The following is a 15362-nucleotide window of genomic DNA, read 5'->3' on the forward strand; positions in this document are numbered from 1 at the left end:
TGTTCTGTGGTGCACCCAGGGCTGGACGTGTGTGGATGAGCAGGGCTTCACGGGGTAGCCTGCCCACCCAGCGGGGTTCAGAGCGTAACTAGCTCCTCTGGCCCACCGCATACCCCTATTGCAACCCCTGATGCAGATCCCTTTTGCCCGAGCGCGGCAAGTCCGTGGCCGGGAGCTGCAGCCCCGTACGGGACCCCATTGCTCAGCACGGGGAGCGCCCCTTCCCTGCTCCTCTCCCGCGGGCTCCCCTATGAGGTCAGCGCAGCGCGGAGGCCCCGCCCGCGGCCCCGCCCGCCCGCGGCCGCAGGGGGCGGCGGGCCGCGCTCCGCCCCGCGGCCGCCCCGCTCCCGCGTTCATTTCATTCCTCCCCTCATTCCGCGCATTCCTCGCATCGCTGGCGCCGCGCAGCCCGGCCGGGAGCCCGGCCCGCCCCGCCGCCGGCCGGGCAGCAACTCATCCTCCGAAGGCTCCGTCCGCCGGCCCGCGGCAACCTACCGCCGCAGTATAAATAGCCAAAGCGGCGGATTAAAAATAAGCGCGGGGCCATAAATAGCCGGGGCGGCCCGGGGGCGGCGGGCAAAGTTTGCCGTTGGAGCGCGGCGCGCTGGCGGTGCGCGGAGGGGGGCCGCGGCGCGGAGGTAAGAGGGGGCCGCGGGCGCGCACGCTGTGCCGTGCTTGCTTGCCGACCGCCGGCGCTTTGTGCGGCTGGGCGGGGGGTCGGTCCAGGCCGGGGTCGGCCCGGGGGGGGCCGGCGCCCCCGCAGGTGCCGGGGCAGGCGGGAGTGGGGCCGCAGTAAGGGGGAGAAGTTGTTTCCCGCGGAGTTTGTGCCGCTGCGGGGCCGCGGCCGGAGCTGCAACAGGCGGCTGCTGCCCGCCCCGCGCCGCTCCGCTCCGCTCCCCTTCGCCGCTGCTCGCACTTAGTTGCCTGAGTCACCGCTCTGCGGCCGGGCGCGCACACACACACACACACACACACACTCACTCAGGCGCGCACACGCACACACACATTCAAGCGCGCACCGATCCTTGGCATTTTTCACATATTTTTTCCACGGGAAAGCAAGAAGTTGGGAGCAGCCCCGGGCTCGGCGCAGCCACTCGCAGCTCTCAGGAGCCATCCGCCGGCGGTGCGGGCTGCCGAGCGGCCCGGCCTGGCGTGGAGCTCCGCTCGGTGCGCTGCCCCGAGGTCTGCTTTTCTTCCCCCCCTTCGTTTTCCTCTAAAAGATGAAAGAAGAAATATCCTTTTTCGCTGCTTCTTGTCCTTCTCCAGAGCTGCTGCCGCTGCCGCCGCTGCTGGTTAATTGCACATTCAAGTGGAAAATTTTCGGGAGTCAGCAGAAACATTGTATCCAAAAAAGACAAAGTCGCAGTTACAACACCACTGAGGAGATTGTCTCTGGAAAACTTCCTTTCGGTAGGAACCGCAGGGTTTGGGGTTATTTTAATTATGTATCGGTAACGTTTTGGAGAGATCTATTCTACAGATGTCCCCAGTGCTGATGCGGAGGGCCGGTGGCAGCCTTTGTTCGCAGGAGCGTTTTCAAAGGAAGTACACTTCTAAGGGGGAGGGAAAAAGTTAGACAGTACGGCTTTTGTAACAGAATTAAAACAAAGCGGCCCCCTCAAAGCAGCTAAACAAAAACCACGAGGAGAAATAAAGCGGGGGGGGGGGAGTGGGGAGGAATGATCTCAATTTTTACCGAGTAACCAAGTTTGCACTCCTACCTTGCTTGAATGTAATCCTAGTCGTGATTTTTCTTCTCTTGAGATCTGTTTTAGTTTGAATGGTGTTACAGTATAAAAATATTTATGAAACAATGAAATACCAGCCACCCATGTTTCTCTGGAGAGTTGTTAACTTATTAGAAACAAGTGCCTGCCTTTGATAGGAAGAAATGAAAAGTGACCTCCAGAAGTGCTGCAAAGTTAGGAACAGTTCTGTTCTATGCTTGCTGAATGTAAATGGCTCCCAGTATTTTTTAACTGTTGCTGCGCACCATCTGGGAAAGAAAGGCCGAGAAACATCAGATTGCACTGGCATTTTCTGTCCTAAAATAGTATATGTAAGAAATATAAGCTAAAATGGCAGAGCCTCTGGGAAAAAAAAGTACCTGTACAGCTGTATTCCTGTTTAACAGAAGCATATTTGCTTTCCTTTAGTGCTGATAAAGTTTAGAAATACAGTATTGCCAGTTAGCAGTTTTACAGTGGTATCTAACCTAGATAACGGCAAAGTTTGGGGCTGTATGGCTAAAATACTGTTTTCTCTAGCTGAATGTTCCGGTTTTATGCAGTACATCTTAGAAATCTCTGTGGGAATGCCTCTTGCAGGAAAATTCATGTAAATAACTAAGTGCTACCTGCAATTGAATATGAAAACAAAAATGATTATCATGACATTAGGGCTTAATTTAAAATTATGTAGGATTCTTCTTCTAAACCTATATTGGGAACGCATGTCTGTAATGTATGTTGTATTCTGTCTCTATAAATAGTTGGGGAATACCATTACAGGGATATTAGATTGTACACTGATGGTAAGATGGTGCTATTAAAAATGACACAAACCTGTATATTAAATTACTTCTAGGGGCGGGAGGGAAGCTTGTTTGTTTGTATATATGTATACTTATACACAAATGTGCATAATTTATTTGGGAAAAGAAATACAGGAATCAATGTAATGAATGTTCTTAAAACACAAAACTGCAGATTTTTATATTTGGGTCACATTTTTAACTTGCAAGTTTTTTAAATCAACTTTTTGAAATTATTTTCATTCAGGGTAAACTTTTTTGAGTTACATTTATTTTTCACCTTCATGGTAATGCATCCTTTTGTACTGCACTGGTTTTTAATTAGGTCATAAATTATTTTCTATGCCAGTAGGGATAATTCTTCATTTTGTCTGCTGCAGGTTTTTATCAACTGACCAAGTAGAAATTTTGGTTGCAAAAGATTTATTTCCATTTTTCCTCTCCGTAATCTAGAGGTACTTTTGAAAAATACTTCATTGCTAAACACGTTACATGTATTTTGAGCATCAATTTTACATATGCTACTTTGGTGAAGTAAATATTATTAGCCTTTGCACCCAGGATAGTGTAACAACAGCTCTTGAGATACAAATTACAGTTTTATGTTCTGTACAGTTTTAGTGCTGAGTGGGGTGTACACAAAGGCAAAATTCTGATTTGACCAGAGTCCTAGTAAAGACAGCATCCACATAGAGGAGTCTTAATTAAACAGCTAAAAAAGAACAACAGAAACTTAATTATGAACTAGACCCGCTGCGAGTTTCCAGCTGAGAAACGATAGTGTATTGTGATGTATGGAGATGTGTGAGCATATGTGTAACATGTTTGGTATAATTTGTAACTAGTGTTTTGTTGTTGTGGCTAGATGGTGTAGTGGTTTTGGATATTGTTAAAGTGGTTTTTAGGCTTTGTTTGTCCATGTCTGAAAAAGTTAAGGTCAGTGAAGCCACATGCAGGGGAAAAAAGATTTCTTCCTTCTTTCTTTTTAAGCTACCTTTGTGGGTCATATCATAAGCAGATTTTCAGGACATAGTATAAGCAAAAGGGTAATAATGACTTCTGGAGCTACAGAAAAATTTTCGTGTCTTTCACTTGGGAAAAAAAAAGTGAAAGATAAAAATATCTAATTATGTATTATGATATAACTGTCAGTTTTCAGTCTATCAAGTAGGATTGTTACACTTGTTGGAACAATTTCCCTAGAAGTAATCTGATTTCATTGGAAAGTGCCTAAGATTGTTTCCAAAACACAAAGATTCTGTGTACAGTTCTGAATGTGTGTGTTTTGGAGAAGGTTACCTTCAAACATTATGTTTTAGAATACATAGTTTCTGACTGTATATACACATGCATACATCACTCTTTTTATTTGGTATTTCTTCATGACATTAATATTAATGCTATATCCTTCCAGAGATGGTTTTAAAACTGCCTTTCTGAAATTTTTCATTTAAGAAGAAAAGGTTTGCTAGATCCAGTTCTTACTCAGGTTAAAGTGACTGGGATGACTCATAGGTATAAGCATTTGCCAGATCAAATACTAAGATATTTACAGCATATGCTTTATGTACATGGTTAATATGATATTTGGTGTCTAAAGGACATAGGTGCTATTCTGTGTCTTTGATTAAAAAGAATAAGAGATTTGACACACATGCTTTTAATTTTTTTTTTTGCATGGGGTTTATGTTCTTCTTTGCTTGTAACCTGTCTAAAACTTGGAGGCTGATTTCTGTTGAAAGTTGATCATTAATTCCATTTGTGCAGGTGAGGTGAGGGCTGACTTTAAAATCTGGTCTAAATTCAGGTTAATTCCATTGACTTAATATGGCCTGTTGCTGTATTGCGTTGGCTGTAATGAGGATGCAAATCAGCCCTTTAAAAAGGATTTTGAAGTCCTCAGTTCATCAGAGACCTACTTTCACATGAGAGGCATAGTAGTTGCTTATTTCTGGGATTTGAGATTTAATTACTGTTTTGTCACCATGCTGCACTTTGTCATTAATGCTTGCCTCAAGTAGGAATGTTGCATATTCCTAAACTACAGTAATTCACTCTTAAAAAAAAAAAATACTTCGAGTCCCCACATAATTTTAGAACCTGCAAGAGGTAAATCATCTCCCTGAAAGAAATGGCTGTTAGAGAGTTTGTGGCAGTTTAAGCAAGTACTGTACAATTTAAATTGTACCCTGTGATGTATGAATGCATTAATGGCATTATTTATTTTAAAGCCAACCGACTCTAAGCCACACTGAAGACACATTTTTAGAAGAAAAATCTCAGCAATAAATTCCCACTTTATGACCATATCTTGCTTTCTGTTCTTGCACAAAACTCCTTTTGACTTTTGCAAGTGGAACAAGGATGGAATAATATTTCCTGGAATAATTTTGTGTTTGGTTTTAATGATTGCTCATTTCCAAAACATAAGAGAGTGAAAAGTTGCAGACTTCAATCCTTTGAGGCACAAACTTCAAATCTGCTCTTTGAATTTGTCACATAAAATTCAGATAGGACTTTTCTAATTTAATAACCCTATTCTAATACCCTGAACCTTTCTTGTTTTTCTATGAAGTCCTGATCCCGCTGTAGTCACTGTGAGCTTTATCTTACTATTGGTAAAGCCAAAATTTCTCTCTGTGTTGATGCAGATTCAGCAACTTTTGTGCTCTATCAGGTTATTAAAGTTCCACCAGAGTTACATTGATTTTAAAATAGAGGGAGTGAAGGAGTAGAGGGAAGAGAAAGAAGACAACGAGCCTACGTCAGATCTGGCTCCTAACAACTAATTTGAGATATTCTACACAGGAAGTCTGTGAATGTCTTGGTGTAACCCATCATGTGCTAAATGCCCTTATTTGTTAGATGAACTTTTGTACATATGTTAAGAGCATGATGAAAATCTGCAGAGTGTGTAAAGGCTTTATAGATGCATCTCTGGCTGGTGCAGGGCTGCAACCTCATTTCCTAGTCCCTCCAACTTGTGCATGGGTTCTTCAGAGGCAGTTTTAGTTTGGCTCCTGTCCAGTTGAAGGTATCACCTACAACTTTTTGTTCTTTGTCTGCTTGTCACTGTTTACGGGAGCAACGTGATTATTCCCTCTACATTCTGGTATACCTTTCCAAATAGCCATCTTAGGTTTCCAGCTGTTACTTGCTCTTCAGTAAACTTTCAAATCTGAGTTTGTGTGGCAGAAGAAGCACATGAGCACAAAACACAAGTTTATTTGCTAGCAGGTCAGAAGGTAGACTGTGAAATCTCAGTGTGCTGGAAGGAAAGTTTAGGATTATGTGTAAAACTATTAAAATGCTATTGACTGGGAATCTAAAACAATGACTAGTGCTGTTGTTTTTACAGATACATGAACTGAAAACTGCTGCTAATGATGGGAAATGTTAATTATGTGAGAACATATTGAACTTATATTCTCTGGCATGAACTTTTTTAAATGCATCAACTGTGCTGCCTTTTATGCGCACAGCTTTCTAATTATCATAATTCAGTACAGCTCTGGCTTTTGGAAAGAGTTCAAGTGCAATCTCAACTAACATGAAAGGAGGTTTTTGGTTGGGTTTTTTTTTTTTTGCTTTTTTTTTGGTTGTGTTTTTGTGTGTATGTTTTGTTTTTGTTTTTTTTTTTTTTTTTTTTTACTGAGAATATTCAAGAACAATTTGAAAAGATAGTCTAAAAATGCTACATACTTAGCTGGGTATGTCAAAAAATAAATGTGTTCCCGTAACTGCCTATCAAAGCAGAACAGATTATTAGAGCAGCAAGTTATCCGTTTTTCCTATGTCTTTAACACTACTAGAGAACACAACTAAAAGCACATTTCCATAATTGAATACCACAGACCATAATATATATTGGTTGACAGTAGTTTTTATTTTGTCATTTTTTTTAATGATTGGGTGGATCACTGTGTTATTAACAGATTTTTCCTCAAATACCAAGTAAGTGACAAAGATTTAATTTTCTTAAATAAAGAAAAAAGACAATTTTTTTTTAAGTATTAACTGATAGTGTCTGTAACAAATTAAAATCTCGTTGCAAGTCTTCCTTATCCGTCAGCATTCAAACCTTGTCTTCATGAAGCTTGAGGCGGTTGTGAATAGGAGATTTTTCTAAAGCATTCAAACTTTTTTCCTTTTTTTTTTTTTCCTTTAATGAGGAAGAAATAAATTTCATTTAACTTGCACTCGAATCCTTTCATGGATTATTTTTTTTTGCATGTGATCAAATGGTTAGTTTCTCCCCCCCATTTTACCCAGCTTCTAGCTGAAAAAGTTTTTTTTTTCTTTGCCATACTTGTCTTTTCCTTTACTACAGTACATGCTACGTTTCTAAAATGCAAAGAAAGCCCCAGTGAAACAAAATGACTTCATTTGAGCTGGCACTTAAGAGCAGAATTCACTTCCATAGTGATGAAATAAAAGAAGCCAAGTGTTTTAAATAGCCACTCCCCTAGGCCAGAATGTTTTTAGAAAAGCTCATTGTCTGCATTTAAGCTGTAGCAGTATGCCTGCCTCTGTTAAATCTCCTGATCCAGACAGCTCGATTTCTAAAGTTGACATCTGGTTTACTCTTTGTTCACCTGTTTAAAAAAAAAAAACAAAAGCAAATAGCAAGTGTGCCATTGCCCTAGAGCTCTGCAAGAAATGAAAATGCTCTTGACAGTTTGTCAAATAGTGCTTCCAGTCTAAGGCTGCAGTAGCCTATTGTTATGCGAGCAACAGGCAACAGAAGTTGTGGCACCATATGGCTAGTATATGCTTCAGATAAGCTATCTGTTAATTTAGCTTATCAGTAGTGTTTTGATACGCTTCATGTTTGAATCACCAACCAGTATGGCTTTGGGTATTTTTGGTGCCAAATTATTCCTTAACATTATAGACGTCACAGTTATTCCCTTGGTGGAATCTCTTGCCATTCATTCACCTCACGGTGCTGTGAACAATGGTTTTTATTTTTGGAATTAGCTGGCTTTTTTTTTCATGGTTGTCTTTCTGTTGGGAGATTATAATTCAGAAATGACATTTTGGTTTTGAGGGGAGAAAATGTCAGAACAGACTTTGGAAGGAAAGGTAAATTCATAGAGGTTTAGGGGATTAAAGCCTCTGTTACATGTATCTCAATTAAAAAATATGCAGTGTTTGGAGACATTAATTAATGGGAGAAAGGAAATTTTCTTCATATTTAATCTACCATCACCACGAGCACACACTTCTTTGTCCTCAAGCTGGTTTACAGTTCAAAATAAAAAGCAAAACTCTATGTAGAGTTACTTTTTCAGCATCTGATTTTACCTTTGCTCTGTAAAAAAATTGACCTTAAAAATAAATTGTGTCCCTGTATCTGCTCTCAGCTGATCCCTGAAGATTGTTTTATTTCTTCTTTCTCCACAATCAACTGAAAGCCTTGTGGAAGACTTGGAAATTTCAATGGAACTTCCTTCATCTTTTCCCTGCACTCGCCTTTCTTGGGCTATAATTGTTTTGTTGCAGGAAAAGTATCAAACCATAGATACAGGCTTCCATTCAATGCTGAAGTGATATCCTTAGGGTTGGATCCATCTCTGTTGCTCTCTGACCTTGCAGCACATTCCTCTGTGTCTTTTGCCCTGGAGGCTCTGTCTTGCTGTTCCTTACAGAGAACTGCATCTGTCTCTGGTTGTCTCGACCCTCCTTTTTCCTTGGGTGTGCACTTACTTGCTTTTGGGCAGTGCTTGACCATGCTTTTTGTTTCCCTCCTCTTGCTATCCACCTTGCTAGGTCCTCCTTATTTTCTCTCTTCTGCTGCTCACGGTTGTGTTCTTGCTGTTGGGTCTCTTTGCCCATCCCAGTCACCACACTGCTTCCATTTCTTTCTTGCACTGGCTTTTGGAAGGAAAGAACTGCTTATACTTGTACATGCCTTTCATGTTGAGGATCCTTAATGACCAATAAAAGGACCGGATTCTCTGTCAAAGAAACTTACAATCACTTTCTAAATCTGTTTGCTCGTGCCACTTTTATAGTAATGAAAGAAGGTCAAAGAGAAGAAAGCTTTTCTCCTGTCCCTCTGGAACAGAGTAATATGACAGTCTGGAACAGTGGCCATTCTTTAACACCCCACTGAAGTCCATGAGGATGAACTGCATGGAAGGATGCAGGAGCTGGCAGAGCACCTAGAGGCCAGCCAAGTGGGCATTGAAGTGAGGGTTGATGCTTCCACCTTGCCTCTGTGCCCAAGCCAATATGAGTACCTGCATCAAAAAAGAAAGGTTTTCTGCCCTTGGCTTGTCATCTAGGACTGCTAACAGAGGGTTTTAGTTTCTCTGCAGGGACATGAAATGCTAGCATCTATCCACTTAGAGCTGTTTGAGGGTCATCTCAGTTTTGAAATCTGCTTTAAATTCAGATTTAGCGTTCAAGTCCTTGATATGGCTCATGCAGTTGGATGATAATAGCATTTTTTGTCTCCTAGCTCATTGCAAATTAGACCTGTGATCTCTCAATTTGGTGTGACTAGGGGGAAAGTAAGAGAAGAAGCTGGGAAAGGAGAAGTATTAAGGCTTCCAGTTCTCTGTGAGGCATGTATACATGTTCTTTGTAAGTAATTTCTTACAGCTTAACTGTGAGATGCAATTTTTAGTCCACTATTATTTCTAGTTATCACCATAATGAGTATGGTTATCTTTGGACTGATGGGCCCATTAAAACATGACAAATCTATGTCTAGTACAGTAAGATGCAACTTTCGTATGGTCACGGGGTTTGTTTTCTGGTTTTGGGTTTTTTTTTTTGGGGGGGGGAGGGTGTTTGAAGGTTTAACTTAAGAGCCTGTGAATTTTTAGTTGATTTGATATCAGCTCAACTTGTGTTTCATTGGTTCTAGTCATTGTTTGGGGATAGAAAATCCATAGCTCCAAATAATGTGCATTTTGCTTTTGAAATTGACTGTTATTTATGCATAGCAATTTCTTGCTCTGCTTCTTGGCATATTTACTATATGCTTACTGACCAGCTGGAGATAAGCAGTTTGAAGGGGGCACATTTGAAAGACAGTTTTAAAATATGCAGCTTCCTGTTCTATTTTGCTTTAGCTTCTAGCTTTAGTAATATTCTTTGTTGGTGAAACAATGATCCATAAATAACTTTATCTTCCAAAATCTCTGAAAACAATACAAAGAAGTGGAAGGGGCAGTAGAATTATCATAGTTCTTGGTTGCTTGGAAAATTAACTAATATTTGGGCCCCTGAGATTTTGGAAACAAATTAAAGAACCCTTTCTGAGGTAGCAGGCTGTTTTTAATGGGCCTTCTGTATTAAGGAAAGTACAGTATTGTAGGTTATTTATTTCTGGGCATGCAGTGCAGGGTGAAGAGCCTGCAATTCAGCGAGCAATGCTTCTGTGCCCTGAGGTAAACTCTATTTCACAAAGGGAATTTTGATTATGGTCTACTGCTCTGTAGCATAGTGGAGGCTTCAAGAGGCAAGTGGTAAATGCTACCAAAGAAAAGCTGGATTGGAGCCACTGACGTCATCTAAGTAAATCTGCTGTAGGACTATAGCCATAAAATGACTGCCAGCCACTGAGCACACTTTGGCCTTTTCTTGTCAACTGTTTTAACTGCTGGGGTTTTTTTCTTTTTTTTTTTTTTTTTTCTTTCTCCAAGCAACATGCATTTTGTTTTCTCTTTTTTGTGCTCGTTGTGCACATGGTGAAATATAGAAATGTTAGCATCCCCTTCCCTCCCCGCCACACTGTGCATAGCGTGTGAGTAGCTGCAGCTTGCAGTTCAAAAATTAAAAAGTAAACCAGTACTTTTCCATACATGAGCCTAGCAGAATTAAGCTTCCACCACAAGCTACTTTTTAGGTGCAAGATCCTTGGCAATTCAAGTTACAGCATACTGATGAGATTTGTGTTGTGGGCAAAAAGCATTTTGATGCACTGGAGGGCATGCTTCCTTCTGGAAGAACTAAACACTTAAAAAAGGCTGTGTTTGAATTCTGAGTGAGCACAAAATATATGTGTTCGTGTTAAAATCCAGTGTTAGTTCTTGCTTTAAGATTAATCTCTGCAGCTCCAGTTCTGAAACAAAACTTTCTGTTCTTTCAAACACCCAAATCTATTGTTACCAGCTGGTTTTTTAATGATACAGTTAATGCACAGCTAAAGAAACCATGTGCATTAACAATAGGATTCTCAAGGTTTCATCGATTAATATGTACCAGTGCATATGTGTGTACTTAAGAGTACACCTAAAAATGTAATTGATATCCCACCTATCCTCCACTTGAATTTTAGCTGTATCAGGATTGCAACAGAAGTACTCAGGTTTTGACAGTGGATTTTGAATTCATTGTAAACATTGTCTCAAAATGAATTCCCGGGAAGTCTAACATACTATTTTTTAAAAACAGACTGCATTGTACAGCACATTTACAATTATTAGCCAGTGTCCAATGACAATATTTGTTTACTTGATCTATGTACTTTTTTACTTTGAATATTAAGCATCACTGTTTTTGAAGTTTGAGTCTTATGATCAGAAATATATTAAAACCAGTATCTTATCCGTGAATCATTAGATGAGTCAGTTCCTGAAACCACTACAAGCCTCACAGTTCTTGGCTACAACTGAAAGCAGGAAATCCAGGCTTCAATAACTTCCTTTCCCAGTACTGGCTATAGCAGTGTTAGTGGTTAGTATATGCTGCTTTTGTAAGCAATAGGAAGATGTATGTCTGAGGAACAAAGGCACTCAAGTCAATTTGCTGAAACTGTTTATAATTTGTGGTCTCGATCTGAATGTCAGGATATATTGCCATATACTACATTTTGTGCTGCAGTACATTTTCCAGCAGTGATATTCAGAATATGAAATAGAGGGAACACATTAGGGCACAATTCTTGGACAAAACCCACCTAATCAGTTTACCAGAAAATATGAAGATATTTTAGTGGTAACATCCAACTCTTGAAGAGGAATAGGAAGAAGAACTGAAAACAAAGGAGTAAAATTGAAGTGTTTATTTAGCAGTTACTTTGTTTTATGCTCATGCAACAAACTATTTTTATTCTGCTTCAGTGCTCCAAAAGGGCTTGAAAAAAACCCAACCCAAACTTGGAACTTGTAAAATAAAAACACATGATTTGTTTTTCAGTCTCCTTTTTTTGTAGTGAAAACTGTTTGCCTCCTCATAATCAAGGACACATTGATTGTCTCTGTGTTAGTGGAGTATTGTTGGCTGCAGAATCTGTCTCTTTAAATGTGGAGTGCCTGTACACCGTGACATCTGTGCAAGGGGATGCAGTATTTACCCTTTTGAGTTAACTGGGCCAGATTCAGGTTTTGTACAATGTTGATCTTAATATGTTTAAGCATGGAAAATATTCAACACTTTATATTTTCCTTAAATATTATGAAAGATAGTTTGGTATCTTGTACTTATTGTTTGGTTAATTTAAGTCTCTAATTAATTAGCAGCACATACCTTCTTTAATTATTCTTTTTGTTCTTCCCTCCAGAAAACCATTTGTTCATAACAAACTGGGAAGAACACAAATATTATGAGTAATAAATCAGATACTATGTTAAAAAGCTACATTTGACAGCATTGGGTAAACTGTATATGCAGTATTGATTAAAAACAAATAGAGAGCTCTTAATTTAAACAGGCAGAATGGTGACTGCACATTAGGCAATATGTTTTGTATTGGATAATGTGTGAATTGCTTTAATAAAGCAAGCTACAAGTTGGATTCTTAGTTGGTGCAGTTCAGTGTTGGTAAATCGACCTCAGTGTAATGGCCATTTAGAGTTTTGGAGCCAAATGGCTGACACGTGTCATCCCATACTGGTGTTCCCTGTGGTGCTGCTTGAGTCTTGTGTTTGTCAGGCAGTACAGAGGAGGAGTGGGTGGGGAAGCACAGAAACCTTGAAGGCAGCTGAATGACGAAGTCCTTTGCATGTGGAGACCCATAACCATAATAGGCTTTTTCCACCTTCTCTCTTTGTCTATGTAACTCCGTGCCCATGGGAAAGATCCAGAGAGGGTCAATCCCTTGCTCAGACAAGGACATTGGAGCTTTTGAAGGACTGTTTGAGTTATGTGGGAGGTTGTCCTTGAGTGAGAGGAAGAGACTTCTCTCCTAATTGACATGTTTGCATCAGCACAGTTTTCATGGGCACTCTTCTGTGCCAGGTGCTTTTTTTCCCCCCCACAGTGGCACTGGTAGCATCCATTCAGGGACAGGCCACTTGGTGTGTTTTGTCATAATGGAAATGTGCCTGAGGTGCCCAGTCTATTGCTGACTTTTGGCATGGCAGCAAGCACCCAAGCAAGCTGCTTTGTAGACAGGGGAGGGATTGAGATTTGTCTTAGAATATCCAGTGGGATGCTTATTTTGAACCATGAAGGTGCAGATAGCATTCAGAAAAAAATGTAAACAGAGCAACTGCAATTCTCACAGCACCAACACCTCTGGTACAGGAAGTTTGTAGAGCTGTCAGGGTTTGATACTAAATTTCTCCAAGTACCTGGTGCTCTGCTTCTGGAGGCAAGTCTGTATCAAGCAGGGGAGCTCAGAACAGTCAAGCAGAGAGCTGTGCCGTCAAGCTTGTGCAGTGCAGAGCATCATGTGAGCAGAGTGGCTTGGGCTTAGCAGAGTGTAGCTATATAAACAGCTAGACTGTTTTGGAGGCATGCTGGCTTGTCTCAGCCTACCTTCTCTGTCACATTTAAACAAATAGCAGCAGCCTTTGAAGGAAGGGCTAGATGCTTATATCCAGGAAGGAGGCTCCTTGTGAGGCATGGATCATTTCTTTCTTTCTTTTGCATAGTTTTAGTAGTGCTTTATGCAAAGATGCTGTGCTGAGTACCAGCTGTTTGTAGGAGAAGCAGCCTCACTCAGGTGTGTCCCCTCTGCTATTGGAACCAGATGCTGATGCTTTTAGGGATCTGAGTGTTCAGCATCACACCACCTATTGTGGATTTAACTCACTGCATTCTAATTAGCTTCTTGTAATAACAATAATTATAATAATTTACTTACTGAAATAATAAGGATGTTCTCTATGCTGCTTCTGCATGCTGCTTTTGGGACAGAAATATTTCTTCTTGTTTTCTGTTTAAGGGAAAACAAGCATTTTAGCAGTGGAAAATAGCAGTGAATTTTCATGGGATCAAAGCATATGTAAAAGGCATTGTTCATGTTTATGGCCATATGAAGTGCAATTTTCTATTAATTAATGTTAAACAACTGATTGTTTAAGAACAAACAAAAGAAACCTTAAAGTAGAATAAACATCTGAAAGTTTAGAAGCCAGTTGTAGTTGTGCTTGATTTCATTTGTTTCACTTGCAAAGAAATGTAAATGATTTAATAACGTTTTCCTAGTTGAACAGTCCTGAATATGGAAATTGTAATTCGTAAGATCTGGAGATACATTTTGATCAAGTTTATACACTTTAAATGTGTATGAACTGAACATCTTTGTATAATTCTCGATCAGAAAGATGTCCTGTTGCTCTAATGTGGATTTGGTTTGGGATTAGAGGCCTGGGGCTTTGAATTGCTTGCTGTCTGTAGACCAACTCATCAGTGGCTAGTGATTGATTCATTAATTAAAATCAATTTAAATGGATTTGTAAGCCTCATGTAACAGATTATCTTATTAGCAGCATGAGAAAGGCACTGTGATCTGCAAGGAATGTGTCGCTTTAGACAAAATATAGCACAATCTTTATGGGAGAATTTAATGAATTGCTGTTGCTGTAAGTGATCTATGCAAATGAAAGAGCCTTGCTTAAATCCTGCGTTTAACAGACTCTTCTTGTCAAACATGTTTTTTTATTATTTTTTTGTGAGCCTCCTCCAAAAAACCTGACTTTAATCTTGCGTGCGTGCATGCATGTGTGTGTGTGTTTGTGTATGTATTCATGGTCACAGAGACACGTTGAGTATTGTTGAGCTTCTGATATATTCTGATCTTGGAGATTATTTTTTTTTTTTGTGACATCTGCTTTACCCCATCTGAAAACATATGCAACAAGGTAAATAATTTTATAAAGTACTGGGAACAAAATGAAAGAAAGAACATCTAATGCTGTTTAATCCACGTTCCATCTGATCAGCAGTACGGTCTGGAGGAGAGGCTTTGGACAGCTGGAGGGGGCCACGCGGGCAGAGGGGAGTTCTGGCAGAAGTGAAAGTGTTGAAGAGATGGCAATAAAAGCTTTCCTGGCTGGGAGAGGGGAGGCTTGCCTGTCATCTTTGCATTTATTTTATGACTTCTGTTTACATCAGAACGTAAACACAGTCATTCCAGGCATCTATGCATGTTATTAAGCTCTGTGATCAGGCCTCAAGAACATCTAAGCCAAGGTGTCAACAAAATCATTGGGAATTTTGAATTTAGTTTCCAGCAGAGCAGGGTTGTTACCTCCAAATCATAGCCTTGCCCACAACTTTTCAGTAACCTCAATAATGTGTGTACTCTCTATTCTGATTTGTAACCCATGCTTCCACAGGAAATGAGATTTTAAGTTTTGCATGCTATGTTGTGGCGTCACTTTACATATTTCTTCCCAGTTTGTGCTCTCTGTGCATTTGTGATTAGGGAGCAAAGTGAATTTTGAGATCCTTTTTTCATTACAGTGAAGCTAGTTTAACTTCATGTTCCCTCTGCTGTATTGTAGAAATAGAAAAATCTATGAAAACAGGCAGTAGTAAATGGTTGATATCAACTGGAAAATTTTAGCAATCTTAAAATAACCCCACAAACCAAAACCACTACTATCATACATCTCCGAATTGCCTCAGATATTATTCATTC

General features: G+C 40.2%; 1 protein-coding gene across 3 annotated transcripts in view; it reads left to right on the top strand.

Annotated features, from left to right (window-relative positions):
• Positions 1-409: 409 nt before the first annotated feature.
• TEAD1 (TEA domain transcription factor 1) overlaps positions 410-15362 on the top strand; it is a 162066-nt gene continuing 147113 nt past the window's right edge. For all 3 annotated transcript variants that reach the window (XM_034065273.1, XM_034065274.1, XM_034065275.1), the window contains exons 1-2: positions 410-638; positions 1270-1413. The gene's annotated coding sequence lies outside the window, so the exon portion shown is untranslated. The remainder of the gene's footprint in view (positions 639-1269; positions 1414-15362) is intronic.

Source organism: Melopsittacus undulatus, chromosome 8 (assembly GCF_012275295.1).
Source record: "Melopsittacus undulatus isolate bMelUnd1 chromosome 8, bMelUnd1.mat.Z, whole genome shotgun sequence".
Classification (NCBI taxonomy): Eukaryota; Metazoa; Chordata; class Aves; order Psittaciformes; family Psittaculidae; genus Melopsittacus; species Melopsittacus undulatus.